This window comes from Giraffa tippelskirchi, chromosome 1 (genome assembly GCF_054371585.1).
Source record: "Giraffa tippelskirchi isolate mGirTip1 chromosome 1, T2T-mGirTip1v1.2.pri, whole genome shotgun sequence".
Taxonomy (NCBI): Eukaryota; Metazoa; Chordata; class Mammalia; order Artiodactyla; family Giraffidae; genus Giraffa; species Giraffa tippelskirchi.
The window spans coordinates 174,764,886-174,787,720 of NC_137275.1; the positions used below are offsets into that span (position 1 = coordinate 174,764,886).

Consider the following 22,835-nt stretch of genomic DNA (forward strand, 5'->3'; position numbering starts at 1 on the left):
TCCCTCAGACCCGTGGAGTTGGAGGGAGGAAAAAGAAAAAGAAAAAAAAACCTAACATAGCCCATAACACACTGAAATGATGTTGGGGGTGGGAGAGGGGCAGTAATTGTGCCCAGATAATGTTGTCATACTTTGTAAAGCCTTTAATGCTGGAATTTATTTATTAATGATGCATGGGTTATTACCCACCATCTGTCTTGTGTTAGCAGTGGGCTGTTTCAGATTATGGTAATGTGTTTCTGATTTGAGTTGTGTTGAAAGCCAGAACAAGGCAGCTCATGTGCAGGCCTCTTTGAGGCCTGCTGTTTTCAATTCCTCTTCACAGAAAGGGCTTTTATTTGATTTGTTATGGGGATTTTTTTTCTTCTGTTGCCAAAACAGCTGCAAGCCTGGAAGGGAATAAGACATAGGGCCACATCAAACTTGTTAGCTTGTAAAAAAAAAAAAAAAAAGGAATGTTCCAGGAATCAAAAAAAAAAAAGGTTATGAAAAGGTAGATGGACAGAAGTGGGGCAGAGATGGGAGAAAAAGCTTTAGTGGTCGTTCTGATTGGGTTTTATATAAAGAGCAGACCCCAATGTATTTTGTGATTTTAAATATTATAGGTCAGATTGCTATGTACTTAATTTATTATACCCATTCTTACCAAAGAGAATGGCTTTCTTTTGAATAGATTTAACAGTCTTTATGCTAGTACAAGGAGCAAAAAGAAGTCCCCAATGAGCTAGCCATCCTCCTCCAGTCATCAAAGCAAACACTCAATAAATAAGCTTTTTTTATGTACAAACAAATTGATTTGTTAATGAATATGAAAAAAATGAAATAGGTAACAGATAAGCATCTCTTGCCTGCTGTGAACCTTCACCCTGATCTGAGTTCTCTGCATTTCCTCTCACAGGCTATAAAAGTTGGCAAACTATGTCTCAAGACTATTGCTATCCATCTAGCAATGTTGATGGAGAGGCTCTGTGTCTATTCTCTCCAGTATGGTAGCCACAGCTACATATGGTTATTGAGCATTTGACATGTGGCTAGAGTGACTGAAAAACTAAATTTTTTTAAATTTAATTTTAATTAATTTACATTTTAAAAACCATGTGTGGCTAATGGACACCATATTGAAAAATTCGGTTCTAGGATTAACTAAGCAAGGAGACTTTTCTCCCTTCTGATAAAAAGTAAAGGCATTTTATACTAGTTATTATTATGGCCAACTTTTCACATTGAGAATTTGTTTGAAAGACTCTTCCCTGTTGTATTATTAAAGGTTAATAGCACTAAGATTTTTCCCAAAGGCCACTGTCAGTTCTTTCTTGAAGCAAGTTCATAAATGTTTCCCATCCATAAAATAAGGACTTACAAGAAAACTTGATACTCATATGATAAACAAATAAACAACCATGAAGATCTGTAACCAAACTTCTCAAGTCATAACAAATCTACTAATACTAAGGATATTCAAGAATTTGTTTTAAATTTACTGGCAACAATTCTCTCAATTCAATTTAACACAGACTTATTGTTTCTGGAACATATGGTGTGTTCAAGGAGAAGCCCAAAACCATGTGAAATTGACTTTGTACACACAAATACTGCACTGTCCAGATTCTAATTAATTCACATTTTAGAAATTATGAGATACTTCTTATAACTTACAAATAAGTTTTGCGATGTCTGTGGTTGTCAGTCTGCTTTTCCACAATTGTTTCATTGATGGAGAAGAGGCTATAGAGAAAGATGAGATAAAGAGATGTAACAGGGACAAGACGTGTGTTCACCATTCCCTGATAACTTTGCCACCAGGCACACATTTAGACTCCACTTCCCAGCCACCCTTGCAGTTTTATGGGACCTTGTGAATAATTCATAAATTGAGTTCCAGTGGAATATGGGTAGAAATAATATATGCCATGTCCAGACCTGATATTAATGTACTTTTTGCATAATTCACTTAACTTATGTCATTGCAGAAAATAGGCAAAGCTCTGAGGCTCTGGAAGATGGCCACTACAAGACAGGAGTGAGCCTCAATCCCTCAGTGACACAGTGGAACAGAGCTATCTCTCCCAAGTAAGACTACTTAGATTTAGACTATGATTGAAAGAATTTTTGTTTGCTCAATGTGACTGAGATTTGGAGGATGCATTTTGCAAACTAGTACTAATACCAGATGACATCTCAGAGAAGGAGAAGTCAAGACAAGAAGAACTTTTCATAGTGTGAATTTCATATTACTTGTTCTGTCCCTTAACTTTGCTGTTAAAAACCTAACTTCTAATAGTGTTACCAAGAGTTGTTCATATTCAGGGAGAAAAACTTACTTTTTTTTTAAGTAAACAAGGTACAAGTGTATGGAGTGCAAGATCAATTTATGTGTATATATATATATATATATATATTTAAAATAAAACATAGTACTACCATGCAGATTAAAATGTAAGCTAAAACATTCTTTCCATGTAGTAAAATCCAAAGAGCAAGCCAGCTACAGGTCTCAGTGGGATAGGCCCTCACATTATCATCTTCATTGACATAAACAATGACCATAATTTTGTTCCTGAGATTCTGAGACTTTTTCACAGGCTCCTCCTACCATCCTCCTTTTGGATACTTTCATTCTTAGTAGTTCAGTCCTTCCAGCTTCTCTCCTGCCTGGGTGCTGTTTCTTAGCCCATGCCATTCAAATTGATGATTCAGCTGGATAGCCTGCTTGGCTTGTTGTCTTGGCATCTCCACAATATCCTGCTTAACTTCTTTCTATACACTGAGCCTGTAGGCCTGTCCTTCATTGACCAGAACTCCTGGCACGTCAAAATCTCAGCTCAAAACCTCTCTCTATAACTCGTCTTCATCTGGGGTGAGGGCGCAGTTTCAAATAAAATAATGGTCACAAGTTTACTGATAAAGTTTTATGTATGTTTGTGTCCCCCCGAAATTTATATGTTGAAGCCCTACCCTTCAATGTGATGGTATTTGGAAATGGGACCTTTGGGGATTTGTTGAGGTAATGATGGTGAGGTCCTCAGGGAAAAGATCCCAGAAAGCTTGCTTTCTCTCTCCCCACACATGCACAGAGAAGTCTTATGAACACATAGCAAGATGGAGACAATTTACAAACCAAAAGAATCCTCAAAATGAAACCTTACCTTGCCAGCACCTTGATCTTGGACTCCTCAGCCACTGGAATTGTGAGAGATAATTTGTTATTTTAAGCCACCCAGTCTATGATATTTTGCTATGGAAGCCTGAGCAGACTAACACAGCAGGTGATCAAAGGAAGGAAAGATTTTTCTATCATCTTACATAAGATAAATGTGGACCACATGCCAACCAGGATGGAGAAGTTTTGTTTGGCCAGTATAGCCCATTTTATAATCCAGTGGACACATTACATTTATTTTTTTAATTCTCCCCTTTCTTGACTTCCTCCTTCCTATTAATGCTGTTTAACTTTTTACAAGTTTTGATACACTTCATTAAATTTCAGCTTGTCTAATACAATCTTCTTATCCTACTATAACTGAGGTAAGAAATTGATTAGAACTGAAAACACTTCAGATGTTTTTGTTTCTAAGTATTGTTGATAGACCTGTTCTCATGTCTGTGTATCGATTAGGAGAGCTTGTGATATATACTAATATATACAGTAAATCCCCTACATATGAATGAGCTCCATTTCGAGAGCATGTTCATAAGTCCAATTTGCTTTTAAGTCCAACTAAGTTAGCCTAGGTGCCCAACTAACACAATTGGCTATATAGTACTGTACTGTAATAGGCTTATGATACTTTGCACACAAATAATACATCAAAAATAACCAAAAATAAAGATTTACAGTACATTACCTTGAAAAGTACAGTAGTACAGTACAGCAGCTGGCACACAGAGGAATGTTTACATCTTTGAAAGTTCACAACTTGAAGGTTCATATGTAGGGGACTTACTGTATTTCAATTCGGAAGTTTCCTTGTAAAGTCATAAAATGGATCTTAGTTTGAGTTCTCAAAGCCACATTTTGTAGTCAACATATAAGGTGATACATCTGGATATACAAGATAGGTAAACCAAACATACCCAAGGATAATGTTCCAGACCCATTCTGAGAAACACTACATTATATTAACCAGTGAAATGATTTGGAAAAATTTAGAGGGGAACCATTTGTTATTCTGATATGCAGTGGTACCAAAATGTGTTATGATCACGAAAGAGCAGTTTGTTGGAATAAGAACTAAATTTAAAGATCAAACATTTAAAGTCTGGAAAGACTAACTAGTTAAAAAATTTAAACCTTATTTCTGTGTATCGAATGATAATGCCCAGTGAACAGATGGAGGCAGGAAACTTTAGGTCTGTGCCCACATCTATGGAAAAGCAGTATAATGCAGGAGGCCCGGAGTCAAGCTATCTTTTAAAGGATATTGGCATATTGGTAGCTTGAATCATATATTATACTTCCAATTTAGTGACATTTTTACATTTACTGAATAAATTACTGAAAAGTACCTTGTATTACTTTGATAATCAAATTATTATGGAATACATATTTAGACAACATTTTATCATTTTGAAGCTTCCTTTTTTAATATTATCAAAATGCTAAAAAGCCTGCAGAATCCCACAATCAAAAGGAGACAGAAATAAACTTCATGAATTTTAAGTTAAAGAAATGTCAAAATATAAACCCCAAAGTAAATGCTCCCATAAGGATAGTTTTGTCATCTCTGGGATCATTTGCTTTATTTATTCAAGTGATGAATATAAGGTTGAAGGAAAGCACTCAGGCCAATTAATGTTTCCCAGCCCCAATGTGTACAGAAAAAGTATAAAATCTATAGGGTTTCCAAGTAGTGGTTAGCTGTGCTGCTCTTGAGACTGTTTGCCCTTTTTCCATCCTTGCCTTTTTGTCTCACAGGGATGTTAATCCCTGAAGGCTGTGTATCACAGGCCCTATTAATGCTAGATTCCACCTGGATTCAGTCAGTGGGTGCCACCAGGGGGAGACCCAAGAGCACAAGCATGAAAGGACATATTCTATCTCGGTCTCATACTGTTTGCACCAGACAGCCTCTAGATATAGCTGTGTGTCCTCCATAGTCTATTTCCCACATGACAGAGCCTATCTTGATTCCATTTTCTTCCTGGAATTCTTGAACTCAAAGTAGCCTAGATAACTTGGCTCTTCTCTTACCTTTCCAATAAGAAGTGACACTGTCTTCTTGTTTGTTTAACTTCTGGGCTTTCTCACTACCAGCTTCCCTTGTGGCTCAGCTGGTAAAGAATCCACCTGCAATGTTGGAGACCTAGGTTCGATCCCTGGTTTGGGAAGCTCCCCTGGAGAAGGGAAGGGCTACCCACTCCAGTATTCTGGCCTGGAGAATTCCACAGACCATATAGTCCATGGAGTTGAAAGAGTTCGACACGACTGAGTGAACTTTCACTTACACTTTCTCACTACCATCCCTTACATAGCTCCCAGCTCTTTGATCACTTAGCTAGATTAACTTCATGTTGTTTTAAATACTTGCAGAGACTGGTCTGACCTTGACTGATACATTAACTGTATTTCCTTGAAGATGCAGAAGTTTTCTATGCTTGTTAGCTTCCCTATAGAGACAAATGTAAAAACATACAGTGGATATGAGAGGAAGAAGAGTAAAACACCAAATATTTCCTTAGGGCTAAAGAACTCACTTGATTCAATAGACAGAATGCCTAGATTATATGTAGATAATAAATATACTATAATAATTCCCTGGAAATGGATAGGTCCACCCTAAATTTAGTTCAAGGTAGTTCAAGACTTGATGAACTTAAATGGACTTTATTATAATATTCTGTACCCCAAACTATCTTGTGTTGACTAGACAGTTTGGGCTAATGCTGGTCTAAATTTTGAAGGGAAGGGATCTCTATAAAATGTTTCCTTTTTAAAATGGCAGAGGCTGAAAATGAGGTTCAGTGAGTCACTTCATACCTAAATCTATCACTACCCAAACAAGTTCAGCCAGTGGGAAAAAAACTACAATAAAATAATAGTCTGATAACCAGTATCTGATGCAATACAACAGATGAGGAGGTTTTGTAGTATCTTAGTATCTTTATTTTACCCTTACCGTAATTTCTTTGGGTATGACACTATGGAATCATCAAACTGAACACTGACTAAAGAGATAGTCTCTATCTATAATACTCTCTGTAAATGATCTGATAAGACTCAAGCAAAATGTTTCATCTGTGAACCTCCAATATTGTTGCTCTTAGCATCTTCTTTAGTAATTACATCAAGAAAAGCCTCAAGCATGTTTCCCCTAGTTTTTACTGTTGTTAATTCTACCTGTTTTCTTATTACCTACAATAAAGTTGATATAAATATGTATTTTTCTCTAAGTAGTGTGGATTATTTTGCTACACAGAAACCTATTTCTTCCTATTATTAACACTGTTTCTCGTCTGAAAGTCTTCAACAATGGCTGCTTATAAGCTGAAACATAAAACATCATCAACAATGGAAAACAGGAACTCTCATTCATTGCTGGTGGGAGAGGAAAATGGAACAGCCACTTCTGAGGAATGTTTGGCAGTTTCTTACAAACCTAAACATACCTTTAGTATACAATCCAGTAACTGAGCTCCCTGATAATGTTCAAATAATTTGAAAATGTACTTCTATGCAAAATGAAAGAAGCCAATCTGAAAAGAATATATATGAGTCCAACTATGTAATATTCTAGAAAAAATAATACTTATGGAGTCAGAGAAAAGCTCAGTGACTGCTAAGAGATCTGGGGACAGATGGAAGAATAGATGAAACACAGAGGAGTTTTAGGACAGGGAAAAAAAATATGCATGATAGATACCACAGTGATTGGAAGCGTGTTTTATTATACCCTTAGGCAAATCCATAGAATGTACAGCACAAAGAATAAACCCTAATGTAGACTGTGGATTTGGGGCAGTCAATGCCTGTTTAATGATTATAACAAATATACTACTCTTGAGATGAGATCTAAGCTGGCTGCCTTATTCATTCACCAAAACCCCACCTGTCTCTTTACAATGCTCACAGATGTCAAAATTGAGTCATGTCATCAGGAATTAAAACATCCTTACTTGTAAGTCTTACAACTTTATTTAGTAGCCTCTCACAGCTATATATAATATTCACATTTTGATAATTTGTAAGGATAGCACAGAAAGCCTATATCTGTAGAGATTTATGGTAACTCAGATCTGGATTTGTGTCAGACAAGCAGAGGTGCTGGTTGTGATCAAACGCAGTTTATAATCCCAAATCTATGGCTCAAAGCAGTTTTCAACTTTTCTTCTTCATCATGTAAACTCTCTATGGTATTCATCACTATTTAAAACTGAATGTAGTCATAACTAATATCAAAATGGTGTCTGATACACACTAGGTGCTAAGTAAATCTTTTCTAGATCGATGACTTGCATCTCCATCTGCCATGTTTCTTCTTGCACAACTTTCCTCATTTTTTTCTGGCATGAGTTTCCTTTCAGTGTGTTACACAGAATAATTATCTATGTTAGTCATTCTTAACAAACCAGTATCTTCCTTCAATAAATATAAATGCTATAGGGCAAGAATATACAGTGGAGATAAAGTGTCTTCAGTAAGTGGTGCTGAGAAAACTGGTTAGCTCCATGTAAAAGAATGAAATTAGAACATCCTCTAATACCATACAAAAATAAACTCAAAATGGATTAAAGACCTAAATGCAGGACCAGATTATATAAAACTCCTAGAGTAAAATATAGGCAGAACACTCTTCGACCCAAATCACAACAATATCTTTTTCAATCTGTCTCCTAGAGTAATGGAAATAAAAACAAACAAATGGAACCTAATTAAACTTAAAAGCTTTCACATAGCAAAGGAAACTATAAACAAAGGAAAAGAAAATCTACAGAGTGGGAGAAAGTATTTGCAAACAAAGTGACCAACAAGGGATTAATCTCCAAAGTATACAAACTTCTCATGCAGTTCTGTGTCATAAAACAACCAAGAAAAAAAATGAGAAGAGACCTAAATAGACATTTCTCTTTCTCCAAAGAAGACATGCAAATGGCCAAAAGGCACAGAAAAGGATGCTCAACAGTGCTAAGTATTAGAGAAATGCTTCCCTGGTGGCTCAGATGGTAAAGAAACTGCCCGCAATGCAGGAGACCCAGATACGATCCTTAGGTCAGGAAGATCCCCTAGAAAAGGGAATAGCAACCCACTCCAGTATTTTTGCCTAGAGAATTCCATGGCCAGAGGAACCTGATGGGCTGCACAGTCCATGGGGTCACAAAGAGTTGGACACAACTGAGTGACTAACACACAGAGAAATGAAAATCAAAACTACAATGAGGTATCACCTCACATCAGTCAGAATGGCCATCATCAAAAAGTCTACAAACAATAAATGCTGGAGAGGATGTGGAGAAAAGGGAACTCTTCTACACTGTTGGTGAGAACGTAAGTTGGTACAGCCACTACGGAGAACAGTATAGAGGTTCCGCAAAAAAACTAAAAATAGAACTACCATATGACCCAGCAATCCCACTCCTGGGCATATTTGCAAAGAAAACCATAATTCAAAAAGATGCATGCACCCCAGGGTTCACTGAACCACTATTTACAATAGCCAAGACATGGAAACAACCTAAATGTCCACCAGCTAATGAATTGTTAAAGATGTGGTATGTATGTATGTATACATACGTACATATGTTTACACACAAACAACAGAATATTACTCAGCCATAAAAAAGAATGGAATAATGCCATTTGCAACAACATGATGAAGCTAGAGATTACCGTACTAAATGAAGTAAGCCAAATAAATATATGATATCACTTATATCTGGAACCTAAAACACAGAAAAAGATTCAAATGAACTTATATCTGATAGAGAAAGAGACCCACAGTCATGTAAAACAAATGTATGGTTACCAAAGGGGAAAGGGAATGGGAGGATGGATAAATTAGGAAATTGAGATTAACATATGTATGTTACTGTATATAAAATAGATAACCAACAAGAACCTACTGTATAGCAGAAGGAACTCTGCACAATATGTTGTAATAATCTATAAGGGAAGGCAATCTGAAGAAAAAATACATATATATATTAAACACACATACACATGCATATATCTGAATTGATCTGCTGTATACCTGAAAATAACATAATATTGTAAATCAACTCTACTTCAATAAATAAAAATTTAAAATAAAGAAATAAGTACCAAAGTGCTCTTCTTGAATTTTTTTGAATTCTTGAAAGTTCAAAATATCATAACCACAAAATAAAATAAATGGAATTTTAAAGGATAATTTTAATTTGAATTTAAAGGTATAAATTATGTATTTTATTTATTTTATTGACTAGTTTGTTTACAATACCAATTAATTTATTATAATTTAAGATAGAAATTAATTTTCCTCCTTTGTTCACATTATATCCATGTAAGCATTGACTTTGCTTATTTGTCACAAGAATTCCTTCCCTAGGTTGTACATAACATAGAGCAAGTTGGCCATGTAAACCAAATATGCTTTATTTTAGAAACAGGAGTTAAGTAACATGAGCCCCTGCTCATGTTACATAACCACATATCATATATATTATAGATCACTGAATATATTAATATGTTGGATACTCTTTTAATTTTGCATGACAACCCTCCTCCCCAGCACACACACACACATAAATTCCACTGTGCCCCATCAGGGTCATGTCCTCTCTCCAGCAAACTGTGAAGCAAGGTCTTGAATGTGTACTGACTAACACGTACTGGTATCTTAAAGTCTTGATTTAATTATGAAAATTTCATATACTTCCGGAGAAGGAAACGGCAACCCACTCCAGTGCTCTTGCCTGGAAAATCCCATAGGTGGAGGAGCCTGGTAGGCTGCAGTCCATGGAGTCGCGAAGAGTCTGACACGACCGAGCACCTTCCCTTTCACTTTTCACTTTCATGGATTGGGGAAGGAAATGGCAACCCACTCCAGTGTTCTTGCCTGGAGAATCCCAGGGACAGGGGAGCCTGGTGGGCTGCCGTCTATGAGGTCACACAGAGTCAGACACAACTGATGCAACTTAGCAGCAGCACCAGCAGCAGATACTTCATTTCTGGTGATTTCTTCAACTTCCTATAATAACATGTAGATAAAGGTTCACAAATCAGAGACATAGGAAATGCCTTTTCTGATTTGATTAGGAAGAAATATATGTCACTTCTACCTTGTGTTTATTTTGCTTTCCAGAATTTTTAATTAGTTATTTTAAAAACCTGAGGTTTTGAAAGAGACATTTCTGACTTCAATCGACTTTAGAATTAATATCAAAATCTTGGAAGATGGCACTTTCTAAATTATCTGCATAATTGCAAACAGAGCCTTCAAGTTTGACACAATCAGAGTCAATTCTATCATAGTTCATCTTTGATAAGTCTTGTTAACCAAATACAAGTTTTAAAATAAATTCTGGATGAATGCTTCAGCTTCAAGATTCCGGAAATGGTCTAGCATAAACTTAAACTCTTAAGAGAGTAATACAAAAATACAGATAAATTGAAAATTTTTTAAACAAAACTAGTTTCAGCATGAAGAAGTTGAAAAAAAAAAGGATAACATACTGCTGGCTTGATGATGGTACTGAGGAAGAAAAAGAGAACGAGGAGAAAGTATATGAAAAGAGTTGGCAGAAATGTTCATTTCACAGATTGACCTCTAATAGGGATAGAAGATCCAATTCTCTTGAGGAGAGATTTAACTATCCTAACAAACATGGTCAGTTATCTGAGAATGAAGAAGCCACCCCTAATGACAGACATTTATGTCAGGAAACCAATGTCAGACAAGTAGCAAACTATAGCACAAAAGCAGACCGCAAAGCGCACCCAGCAGCCACAGGTATCTAGAAACCACTTCTACTCTTTTCATTTCTTCTTCTAATTTAAAACAATTTTCCAGTTGTAGAGTATATTTTAAGAATATGTACTCATATTTTTACTGATTCAATACATTTCATCGAGCACCTGTTATGTGCCATGCAACTGTTCTAGAAGATGGTTCATCAATGAACCACTCAGGGAAAAAAAAAAAATTCCTGCAAAGATAGAATTTGAGAGATTTTAAATACACGTGTATTTCTTTATGGATGTATCAGTGTATATACATATATATATACGTATATATATATATATATATACGTATATATATATATATAGTCTGTGTGTGTATATGTATGCCCACAAGGATAATGGTGGTTTTCTTACTCCATCATGTCTGACTCTTGGGACCCCATGGACTGTAGCCCAGCAGGCTCCTCTGTCCGTGAGATTTCCCAGGTAAGAATACTGGAGTAGGTTACAATTTCTTCTCCAGGGGAATCTTCCTGACCCAGGAATTGAACCCGGGTCTCTTGCATTGCAGGTGGATTCTTTACTGACTGAACTACCAGGGAAGCTCCATGGTAAAGCAGAACAGGATTGTCTGAGGAGAAGATTTGCTATTTAAAAGAATCAAATGTGCGTAGAGCTGCTGAGGAACCTTGAGGAGACTGGGATAACAAGGAAAGGGTGACTGAAGGAGAGAGAAATAGAAGATTTAGGTAGAAAAGGCTGAGTCTATGTAAAGTCTTGGAGGTGTAAGGTCTTGGAGGCCATGTGTTTGCTCTGAAACCCCCAGAGAAACTCAGCAGAGGAGTGACATGCTCAGAGTGCTTTTGAGGCAATCACTCTGGCTGCTGTGTTGAGAATCCGTGGAAGGGGCGTGGGGGCAGAAAGCAGCAGGGAGAGCAATTAAGAGGCCAGTAAGAAGGCGTTCTATAGAGCTTTCCTTGCTTTCCTGGTGGCTCAGACAGTAAAGAATCCGCCTGTGATGCAGGAGACCTGGGTTTGATTCCTGGGTTGAGAAGATCCCCTGGAGGAGGGGATGGCAACCCACTCCAATATGCTTGCCTGGAAAATCCCCATGGGCAGAGGAGCCTGGCCAGCTACAGTCCATGGGGTTGCAAAGAGTTGGACACAACTGAGCAACATTTCCTTTCTGAAATCAGTTTGTAGAATCATTTTTAAGAAATGAAAATGCACACTCGGATGCTGCTGAATAGACCGGAATGGAGATGATAGGCAAATCACAAAGTCACACAGATTCATCTGAAGTGGTATGGAGTTTTAGAGAAAAAAGTATTCAAGAACAAGGGCAGACTGCTCAAGCTGAAAAGTACAAAGGTCACTCAAGTTTATATTCACATCTTGAGCCTTTCAAGTAGATCAAAGGTGCTTGTCTTTGTGCAACTGATTCATGGGGCTGCCAGATGACCACATATGGTGGGGTGGCCTCTGTTTTATGAGCCTGCCCTACCTGCTGTTCTCCTTAGGGGTTCTGAGTTCCTATTTATTCTGCTGTCTTACCCTGGCTGCTCAGAGCAGCATGGGGAGAAATGAAAATTCTGACTTGGAATTTGCAGGGGATGCTACAAATTTTGAGATTAACAATGTTCTTTTGCTTCATTCACCAGAGATTATACAACAGTTTCCAGAAGAAAATGGTTCCAAGATCATTGTGGGATCTCAAGAAACCCTGGATTTGAAACACCTTGGTCTGCTGCCCAGCCAAGCATCACTGTTAGTCTTCAGCCCATGGAAATCTCAGTCTTACGTTCTAGAAGGGCAGACTGGATATAAATTTGTAAAATCTTTGACTTATTACTGACAGTGTATTTATCTGTGTTTGAATTTTGAAAAGATTAGGAAAAATAAGGAAAGAAGTCCAGAGTGGAGAGGAAGAATTGAAGTAAGTCAGGCAACATTTATAGGACTCCTACCACAGCATTTATATATAGTGTTGAAGGTGCAAAGCACCGTTTACTTACCTTATCTAATGAAATTAGCTCACAGACCATTTTAGTACCCTAAACAAAATTTATATTACTAGAAATAAATATTAAAATACCTTTGATATCCCTTTAGTACTTTATTTCTTTTCAAAATTATGTCAGTCTTTGCAGGTTTTTCATTAAGTGAACTGTGTTTTCCATACATATTGTAGTATTGTAGTTATGTAATCATGAACTTGAAAATCCAAAAATAAACAGGAATGAGTTCTCCCCATATCATAAGTTTGTAAAATCATTGACTTATTACTGATACTGTATTTATTCACACATTTTTAATAAAAAACTTATGTCAACACTTTCAACTACAATGTTTTTGTAGCATTTTGAGAATCAAGCCTTCCATCTTAGCATTTTACCTAAGTGAATCTGACATGCTAAGTACCCACTGCCTGTATAGTATTGCAGCAAATAGTTAAGTAAGTCTCTGGGTACTTTTTGCTTATTATGGATCTTAATGTACTTTGATTTAATTTCCTAAGCATTGTTCAAACTTATTCTTTCTTTCACTTCCTCATGCTACTGCAGAGGAAGAAGTCCCCTTCCTAAGTCATTTAAGATCATAGAAATCATTGGACTCGTATCATGTAAATTCCGCTATTCCCAATTATGGCCAACCTACTGAAAACCTGATATATGTCCACGGACTCATCACATGATCTCACAGCACTGATTTTGAGGAAAGAGCACATGGAGGTACTTGCAATATCCATTTAGTCCAAAGAAAATAGGGTGTAGTAAAGAACAGGATTGAAAACACATTCCATGTCTCAATAATACCCTGATAGTTTTTTGGCTTCTCACCATTAGAAGTGCTCATGATAAACAGATACTGATAAATAAAATCAAGGACATAAAGAAAAAGTGTCAGAATAACAAGGTAAATTTTAAAACGTAAAGATCAAGGTGATTAGAAGGAGTGAGAGAAATAGAAGACAAAGTAGAGCCAAATGACTAAATGAGATGTAAAAGTATGCTTAGATATAACAGAAGGAAATGAACACTGTGTCCCAGAAAAATCTAGTACAGAATAGTCAACACTGAATACAGTCTTGACGAAGTTACCAGACTTCAAGGATGACGATAACTCCTTTGAACGTCAAATAATTTTTTTAAAGATCCTAAAACAGGGAGACAGAGGATGAGATGGTTGGATGGCATCACCGACTCAATGGACATGAGTTTGAGTAAGCTCCAGAATTGGTGATGGACAGGGAAGCCTGGCATGCTGTAGTCCATGGGGTCTCAAAGAGTCAGACATCACTGAGCGACTGAGCTCAACTGAAAACAGAGAGGGTGGAATTAAAAAAAAAAAAAATCTGAGTGATCTCAGACTTCTCCAAGGCAATACTTAACAGTAGAATATTGTAAAAAAAAAAGTCTACAAAATGTTGTAAGAAAAAAATAGTGTGACCCAGTAGTCTTAAAATGAACCAAATTCTTTTTCTTCATGTATAAAGGCAAAGGACATACCAAGATTCAGGAAATATGGTATTTATGAATGTTTCACAAAAAGAATTATTATTCACAAAATCTAAATAATTAAGAGCTAAATCAAAATAAAGAGCTCAGAAACAATCAAGCCTTAGTACAAAAGAACTGAAGCCAAATACCAGCTATAATTACAAAAGAAAATACAACTCTATATTGTATTTAGAGTTGTAAAATACAACTGTATAAATCTTAAAATATAGAGGAACACGCAACAAGCCTAGCAATGATTGGGAAGTGCTTAGTGTGATGAAAATGCTGGGAGAATAATAAATTCACTTACTTTTTTGTCTCCATTAAGAAACAAATGTTTGGGGATAAAAATATGCATCAAAATCTATCCTCTAAAAACGAGAATAAGACTGATTTTCTAGGGCTCATGTTACACAATACCAAAAACAAAAATGACCATTTATTAGGTCATAAATAAACCTCATCAAATTTTTATAAGTTAATGCCAAGTTTTAATGTCTACTTTGTCTAGTTTTATTGGACAATGGTTAAAAAAAATCTAACAATAACAAAAACTAGATACAAACACACAAAATAAATCCAACAACCTTGATATTTAACAATTTTGTTATATCACTAGAGTCAAAGAAAAAAAAACTTAAAATTGCAGAATATCTAGAAATTAGAAGCAATGAAAACATGTCAGAACTATGAGATACAGCAGTACTTACAGAAAAAATTTATAAGTACACAAGACAGAATCAAAATAAATTAAATCAAATTAAGAAGTTAGGAATTGAATTTAGGAAATACAACTTAGAAAATGAAATAATAGAATTATTAAAGATAAAAGCAAACTAATGCATTTGGATGAATTCTCTTTCCTCTTGGGAAGGGGGATATAAGTCTTTTATGTTTTTAATGAGTTTAACTGATTAGATAAGGACTACCTACATTATGGAATACAATCTAGTTTATCCAAAGTCTACTGATTTAAATGTTAATCTCATCTTAAAAATACCTTCCAAAAATGAATAGTTTTTGATCAAAATTATAGCTTATGACCTGGCTTTGTTATATTTTTTTTAATTGAAATATGGAAATTGTATGTAGAAGAGAAAAAGATGCTGAAGTAGATCCTTTTTAAACCTGGGAATGGGTGTGCCTCTTCTTCTGCCAGGCTGTTAATATGAAGGTGTCAGTCTAGTGAGTAGCTGAGCCAGGTGAGCTGGTACGCGAGGCATAGATTTTTGTGTCCTACCATTACTCTCAATGCATCGTAAGTGTCAAATTCCTCCAGCGGTTTCCCTACTTACAGTTCTTATGTGCCGCAGAGGTGTTCCTGCTCCACGTTCATATTTGGAAGTTTTTGCACAACTGGGCAACAGAAGAGTCTCTTTCCATGTTCTTATCTAAGGGTTGGCAAACTTTTCCTGTAAAGACAGTAAACAGTTTGGCTCTTTAGGCTACATATGATCTCTCATATTCTTTGTTGATTTTATTTTACAAACCTTTAAAAATGTACAATCCATTCTTAGCACACAGGCCTTGCAAAAACGGGCTGCTTGGTAGAACTGGCCCAAAGGCCATAGTTTGCCAGTTTCTTCTCTCATTCCTCTCACCTCTTCCCCATGAAGAGAATTGTTAATGGCTAGTCAGGGCTAGACTCACCATAGCAGCTGGGTAGGCCTCTCTGTTTTCCATTCTAGTTTCAATTTGAGGCAAGTCCTTGGAGGTGGAGCTTCCTCAGTGACCTTGCCTCTCGACTGTCAAGGCAACCAAAGTCACCCTTGTATCTCTGAAAGAGTCTAACTCCTTCCCTTAGCACTGGAAGCAATCTGCTTTGTATTGTTGCAGTAATTATTGACGCAAGAGGTGTTCTTGCCTCCCCTTCAAAAGCAGGCCTTTACTGGAAACAATAGATCTTGGTTTGCTTCTGGTGCAAGCAGTTGGGTTTACTAGCCCTCCCTAAGATGCAGAGCATCCCTCCTTCCATAATGGCCCTCAGACAACAGGTTTCCTACTTTCTTCCCAGAAGGCTTTTATTTCTTATGATATGAAGATCCTGGGAAGATGCCTCTACCCCAACAAGAGATAGTCACTTTCTGTGTGTGGGAGCCACTGAGCAGATTCTCACCCATCTCCAGCTCTGCCTCTAGTATTTCTTAACAGTGCTCAGTGAGGGCCTTTGAAGTAGAGCTTCTGAGCAAAATGTGTGTTCAGAGCTCTCAGGTACTCTAAACAGATACACTCACCCATACTTGGCCCTTAAAATTTCATTATTTTTGCTGATTTCTTCTCACTCACCTCTGTGGAGACATCTCTGCTCTCTCTGTTCTTCTAAAGGTGAAACTGCATATTCCCTATGTGTCTTAGAAGAATTTGTCCTTTAGAATTCAGTTCCCTTTACTGTGTTATGATCTTAGGATTCTGCCCTTTACTGTGTTATGACCTTAGGATTCTGCTAAGAAAAAGCTTTCCAAAAAAGTTACTATTGTAAAGCAATTATCTTCCAATTAAAAAAAAGTAAAACACACAAACACAGTTACTATTTCTTAGATTATCTGGCTCTCTCTCATTGTTAGGCAAGCAGTGGCTAACTGTATGGCTTTCTACATTCAAAGCAGAAGCATTCATAAAGCTTCCCTCCCATGGGAGGAATGACTCAATAAATATTTAGTGATGGATTCATAATTTAAGAACTCACAGAATGTAAGCTGTGTTCCTTTAAAAGGCTATTTTATAATATCTTAAAATTGTTTTGCTGTCTGTAGAGCTTATGCACATGTGGAGTATGGATTTTTGAATATCTGTCATACCACATATCCTCAAAGAATAACAAGTAACTAAATGTTAGCAGTAAAAAATATCAATTCTGTTTATGACTGAGCAATTTCTGGGGAAAAGAAGAGGACCTGTTAAATTTGTTTAATGGCAGTGAAAATGTTTTGTTCTTTTTCCACATTGATCAGAATGAGGACTTTGTTGAATAATCCAGGATTTTACTTAATACTTACTATTTTTTATTATTATTATACATTCCCTTTACCAACATTCATTTATGTTCTATCATATGCATTGCTAAATACTCTGAAGTAAGAGTTTAAAAACTATAATTTGAGGGCCAAATTTAATACACAACTTGTTGTTGTACAACTCACAAGCTAAACATGTTTTGTACATTTTTAAATGGTTATTAAAAATGGAATTTTGAGACAGAGACCACATGAGGCCACCAAGCGCTAAAATGTTTACCATCAGGCCCTTTACAAAAAAATGTCTTCTGTCATTTGTGTCTAGAATACTAAACTGGGTGAGGTGTTGTCTCTGTCCTCAAGGCCCTTGCCCTCTGGTAAACAATTCAGCCATGAAAATAAACAAGTAAAATGTGAATTAGAAAGTTATGTGCTATGTGAAAGATAGCAAATCTTATTCTATAAGAATAGAGAGGAGAGAGTGACTAATTCCAGGCAGGAGCATCCAGGAAGCCTCTTTGGTGGAAACGGCATTTTATTTTATAAATTTATTTATTTTAATTGCAGGCTAATTACTTTACAATATTGTAGTGGTTTTGCCATACACTGACATGAATCCGCCACGAGTGTACATGTGTTCCACATCCTGAACCCTCCTCACACCTCCCTTCCCATCCCATCCCTCTGGGTCATCCAAGTACACCACCCCAGAGCACCCAGTATCGAACCTGGACTGGCGATCCATTTCACATATGATATTATACATGTTTCAATGCCATTCTCCCAAATCATCCCACCCTTGCCCTCTCCCACAGAGTCCAAAAGACTATTGTATATATCTGTGTTTCTTTTGCTGTCTTGCATATAGGGTTATCATTACCATCTTTCTAAATTCCATATATATGTGTTAGTATTGGTGTTTTTCATTCTGACTTACTTCACTCTGTATAATAGGCTCCAGTTTCATCCACTTCATTAGAACTGATTCGAATGTATTCTTTTTAATGGCTGAGTAACATTCCATTGTGTATATGTACCACAGCTTCCTTATCCATTCGTCTGCTGATGGACATCTAGGTTGCTTCCATGTCCTGGCTATTATAAACAGTACTGCGATGAACATTGGGGTACACGTGTCTCTTTCAATTCTCATTTCCTCAGTGTGTATGCCCAGCAGTGGGATTGCTGGGTCATATGGCACTTATATTTCCAGTTTTTTAAGGAATCTCCACACTGTTCTCCATAGTGGCTGTACTAGTTTGCATTCCCACCAACAGTGTAAGAGGGTTCCCTTTTCTTCACACCCTCTCCAGCATTTATTGTTTGTAGACTTTTGGATAGCAGCCATTTTGACTGCCGTGAAATGATACCTCATTGTGGTTTTGATTTTCATTTCTCTGATAATGAGTGATGTTGAGCATCTTTTCGTATGTTTGTTAGCCATCTGTATGTCTCCTTTGAAGAAATGTCTGTTTAGTTCTTTGGCCCATTTTTTGATTGGGTCGTTTATTTTTCTGGAATTGAGCTGCATGACCTGCTTGTATATTTTTGATATTCTTTGTCAGTTGCTTCATTTGTTATTATTTTCTCCCATTCTGAAGGCTGTCTTTTCACCTTGCTTCTAGTTTCCTTCATTGTGCAAAGGCTTTTAAGTTTAATTAGGTCCCATTTGTTTCTATTTTTTCTTTTATTTCCATTACTCTGGGAGGTGGGTTATAGAGGATCCTGCTGTGATTTATGTCAGTGTTTTGCCTATGTTTTCCTCTAGGAGTTTTATAGTTTCTGGTCTTATGTTTAGATCTTTAGTCCATTTTGAGTTTATTTTTGTGTATGGTGTTAGAAAGTGTTCTAGTTTCATTCTTTTACAAGTCATTGACCAGTTTTCCCAGCACTGCTTGTTAAAGAGATTGTCTTTTCTCCATTGTATATTCTTGCCTCCTTTGTCAAAGACAAGGTGCCCATAGGTGCATGGATTTATCATTGGGCTTTCTATTTTGTTCCATTGATCTATATTTCTGTCTTTATGCCAGTGCCATACTGTTTTGATGATTGTAGGTTTGTAGTATAGCATGAAGTCAGGCAGGTTAATTCCTTCAGTTCCATTCTTCTTTCTCAAGATTGCTTTGGATATTTGAGGTTTTTTGTATTTTCATAAAAATTACGAAATTATTTGTTTTACTTCTGTGAAAAATTCTGTTGGTAGCTTGATGGGGACTGCACTGAATCTGTAGATTGCTTTGCGTAGTGTACTCATTTTCACTATATTGATTCTTCCAATCCGTGAACATGGTATATTTCTCCATCTATTTGTGTCCTCTTTGATTTCTTTCATCAGTGTTTTATAATTTTCTATATATAGGTCTCTTGTTTCTTTCAGTTCAGTTCAGTTCAGTCACTCAGTCGTGTCTGACCCTTTGCAATCCCATGAACTACAGCACACCAGGCCTCCCTGTCCATCACCAACTCCCGGAGTCCACCCAAACCCATGTCCATTTTGTTTCTTTCAGTCACTTCAGTCACTCAGTCATGTCCAACTCTTTGCGACCCCATGAATCACATCATGCCAAGACTCCCTGTCCATCACCAACTCCCAGAGTCTACCCAAACCCATGTCCATCAAGTCAGTGATGCCATCCAGCCATTTCATCCTTTGTTGTCCCCTCCTCCTCCTGCCCCCAATCCTTTCCAGCATTAGGGTCTTTTCCAATGAGTCAACTCTTCAAATGAAGTAGCAAAAGTATTGGAGTTTCAGCTTCAACATCAGTCATTCCAATGAACACCCAGGACTGATCTCCTTTAGGATGGACTGGTTGGATCTCCTTGCAGTCCAAGGGACTCTCAAGAGTCTTCTCCAACACCACAGTTCAAAGCATCAATTCTTCAGTGCTCAGCTTTCTTCACCATCCAACTCTCACATCCATACATGAATACTGGAAAAACCATAGCCTTGACTAAATGGACCTTTGTTGGCAGAGTAATGTCTCTGCTTTTCAATATGCTATCTAGGTAGGTCATAAACTTCCTTCCAAGGAGAAAGCGTCTTTTAATTTCATGGCTGCAATCACCATCAGCAGTGATTTTGGAGCCCCCCAAAAAATAAAGTCTGAAACTGTTTCCACAGTTTCCCCATCTATTTCCCATAAAGTGATGGGACCAGATGCCATGATTTTAGTTTTCTGAATGTTGAGCTTTAAGCCAACTTTTTCACTCTCCTCTTTCACTTTCATCAAGAGGCTCTTTAGTTCTTCTTCACTTTCTGCCATAACGGTAGTGTCATCTGCATATCTGAGCTTATTGATATTTCTCCCAGCAATCTTGATTCCAGCTTGTTCTTCATCCAGCCCAGCGTTTCTCATGATGTACTCTGCATATGATTTAAATAAGCAGGGTGACAATGTACACCCTTGATGTACTGCTTTTCCTATTTGGAACCAGTCTGTTGTTCCATGTCCAGTTCTAACTGTTGCTTCCTGACCTGCATACAGGTTTTTCAAGAGACAGATCAGGTGGCTGTTCCTGTCTCTTTAAGAATTTTCCACAGTTTATGTGATCCACACAAAGGCTTTGGCATAGTTAATAAAGCAGAAATAGATGTTTTTCTGGAACTCTCTTGATTTTTCTATGATCCAGCGGATGTTGGCAATTTGATCTCTGGCTCCTCTGCCTTTTCTCAAACCAGCTTGAACATCTGGAAGTTCATGGTTCACATATTGCTGAAGTCTGGCTTGGAGAATTTTGAGCATTACTTTACTAGCGTGTGAGATGAGTGCAATTGTGCGGTAGTTTGAGCATTCTTTGGCATTTCCTTTCTTTGGGATTGGAATGAAAACTGACCTTTTCCAGTCCTGTGGCCACTGCTGAGTTGTCCAAATTTGCTGGCATATTGAGTGCAGCACTTTCACAGCATCATCTTTCAGGACTTGAAATAGCTCAACTGGAATTCCATCACTTCCACTAGCTTTGTTCATAGTGATTCTTTCTAAGACCCACTTGACTTCACATTCCAAGATATCTGGCTCTAGGTGAGTCATCACACCAGTGTGATTATCTGGGTCGTGAAGATCTTTTTTGTACAGTTCTTCTATGTATTCTTGCCACCTCTTCTTAATATCTTCTGCTTCTGTTAGGTCCATACCATTTCTGTCTTTTAATGAGCCCATCTTTGCATGAAATATTCCCTTGGTATCTTTAATTTTCTTGAAGAGATCTCTAGTCTTTCCCATTCTGTTGTTTTCCTCTATTTCTTTGCATTGATTGCTGAGGAAGGCTTTCTTATCTCTCCTTGCTATTCTTTGGAACTCTGCATTCAGAGGGGAATATCTTTCCTTTTCTCCTTTGCTTTTTGCTTCTCTTTTCACAGCTATTTGTAAGGCCTCCTCAGACAGACATTTTGCTTTTTGCATTTCTTTTTCTTGGAGATGGTCTTGATCCCTGTCTCCTGTGCAATGTCATGAACCTCGGTCCATAGCTCATTGGGCACTCTGTTTATCAGATCTAGTCCCTTAAATCTATTTGTCACTTCCACTGTATAACCTTAAGGGATTTGATTTAGGTCATACCTGAATGGTCTAATGGTTTTCCCTACTTTCTTCAACTTAGGTAGATATATTCCTAAGTATTTGATTCTTTTTGTTGCAATGGTGAATGGAATTGTTTCCTTAATTTCTCTTTCTGTTTTCTCATTGTTAGTATATAGGAATGCAAGGGATTTCTGTGTGTTAATTTTATATCCTGCAACTTTACTATATTCATTGATTAGCTCTAGTAATTTTCTGGTGGAGTCTTTAGGGTTTTCTATGTAGAGAATCATGTCATCTGCAAACAGTGAGAGTTTTACTTCTTCTTTTCCAATCTGGATTCCTTTTATTTCTTTTTCTGCTGTGATTGCTATGGCTAAAACTTCCAAAACTATGTTGAATAGTAGTGGTGAGAGTGGGCACCCTTGCCTTATTCTTGACTTTGGGGAAATGCTTTCAATTTTTCACCATTGAGGATAATGTTTGCTGTGGGTTTGTCATATATAGCTTTTATTTTGTTGAGGTATGTTCCTTCTATTCCTGCTTTCTGGAGGGTTTTCATCATAAATGTATGTTGAATTTTGTCAAAGGCTTTTTCTGCATCTATTGAGATGATCATATGGTTTTTATCTTTCAATTTGTTAATGTGGTGTATTACGTTGATTTCTTTGTGGATGTTAATGAAACCTTGCACTCCTGGGATAAAGCCCACTTGGTCATGATGTATGATCTTTTACATATGATGTTGGATTCTGTTTGCTAGAATTTTGTTAAGGATTTTTGCATCTATGTTCATCAGTGATATTGGCCTGTAGTTTTCTTTTTTTGTGGCATCTTTGTCTGGTTTTGGTATTAGGGTGATTGCGGCCTCATAGACTGAGTTTGGAAGTTTACCTTCCTCTGCAATTTTCTGGAAGAGTGTGAGTAGGATAGGTGTTAGCTCTCCTCTAAATTTTTGGTAGAATTCCGCTGTGAAGCCATCTGGTCC

At 37.0% G+C, this 22,835-nt stretch overlaps 1 protein-coding gene across 15 annotated transcripts in view; it reads left to right on the top strand.

Annotated features, from left to right (window-relative positions):
* LOC145538490 (uncharacterized) overlaps positions 1-12,725 on the top strand; it is a 388,991-nt gene extending 376,266 nt beyond the window's left edge. For 13 of the 15 annotated variants that reach the window (XR_014076956.1, XR_014076924.1, XR_014076962.1 and 10 more), the window contains 2 exons: positions 1,971-2,070; positions 12,538-12,725. The gene's annotated coding sequence lies outside the window, so the exon portion shown is untranslated. Of the gene's footprint in view, positions 1-1,970; positions 2,071-11,447; positions 11,543-12,537 lie in introns of all 15 variants that reach the window. The other 2 variants (XR_014076933.1, XR_014076914.1) reach the window with 2 other exon arrangements.
* Positions 12,726-22,835: the final 10,110 nt, after the last annotated feature.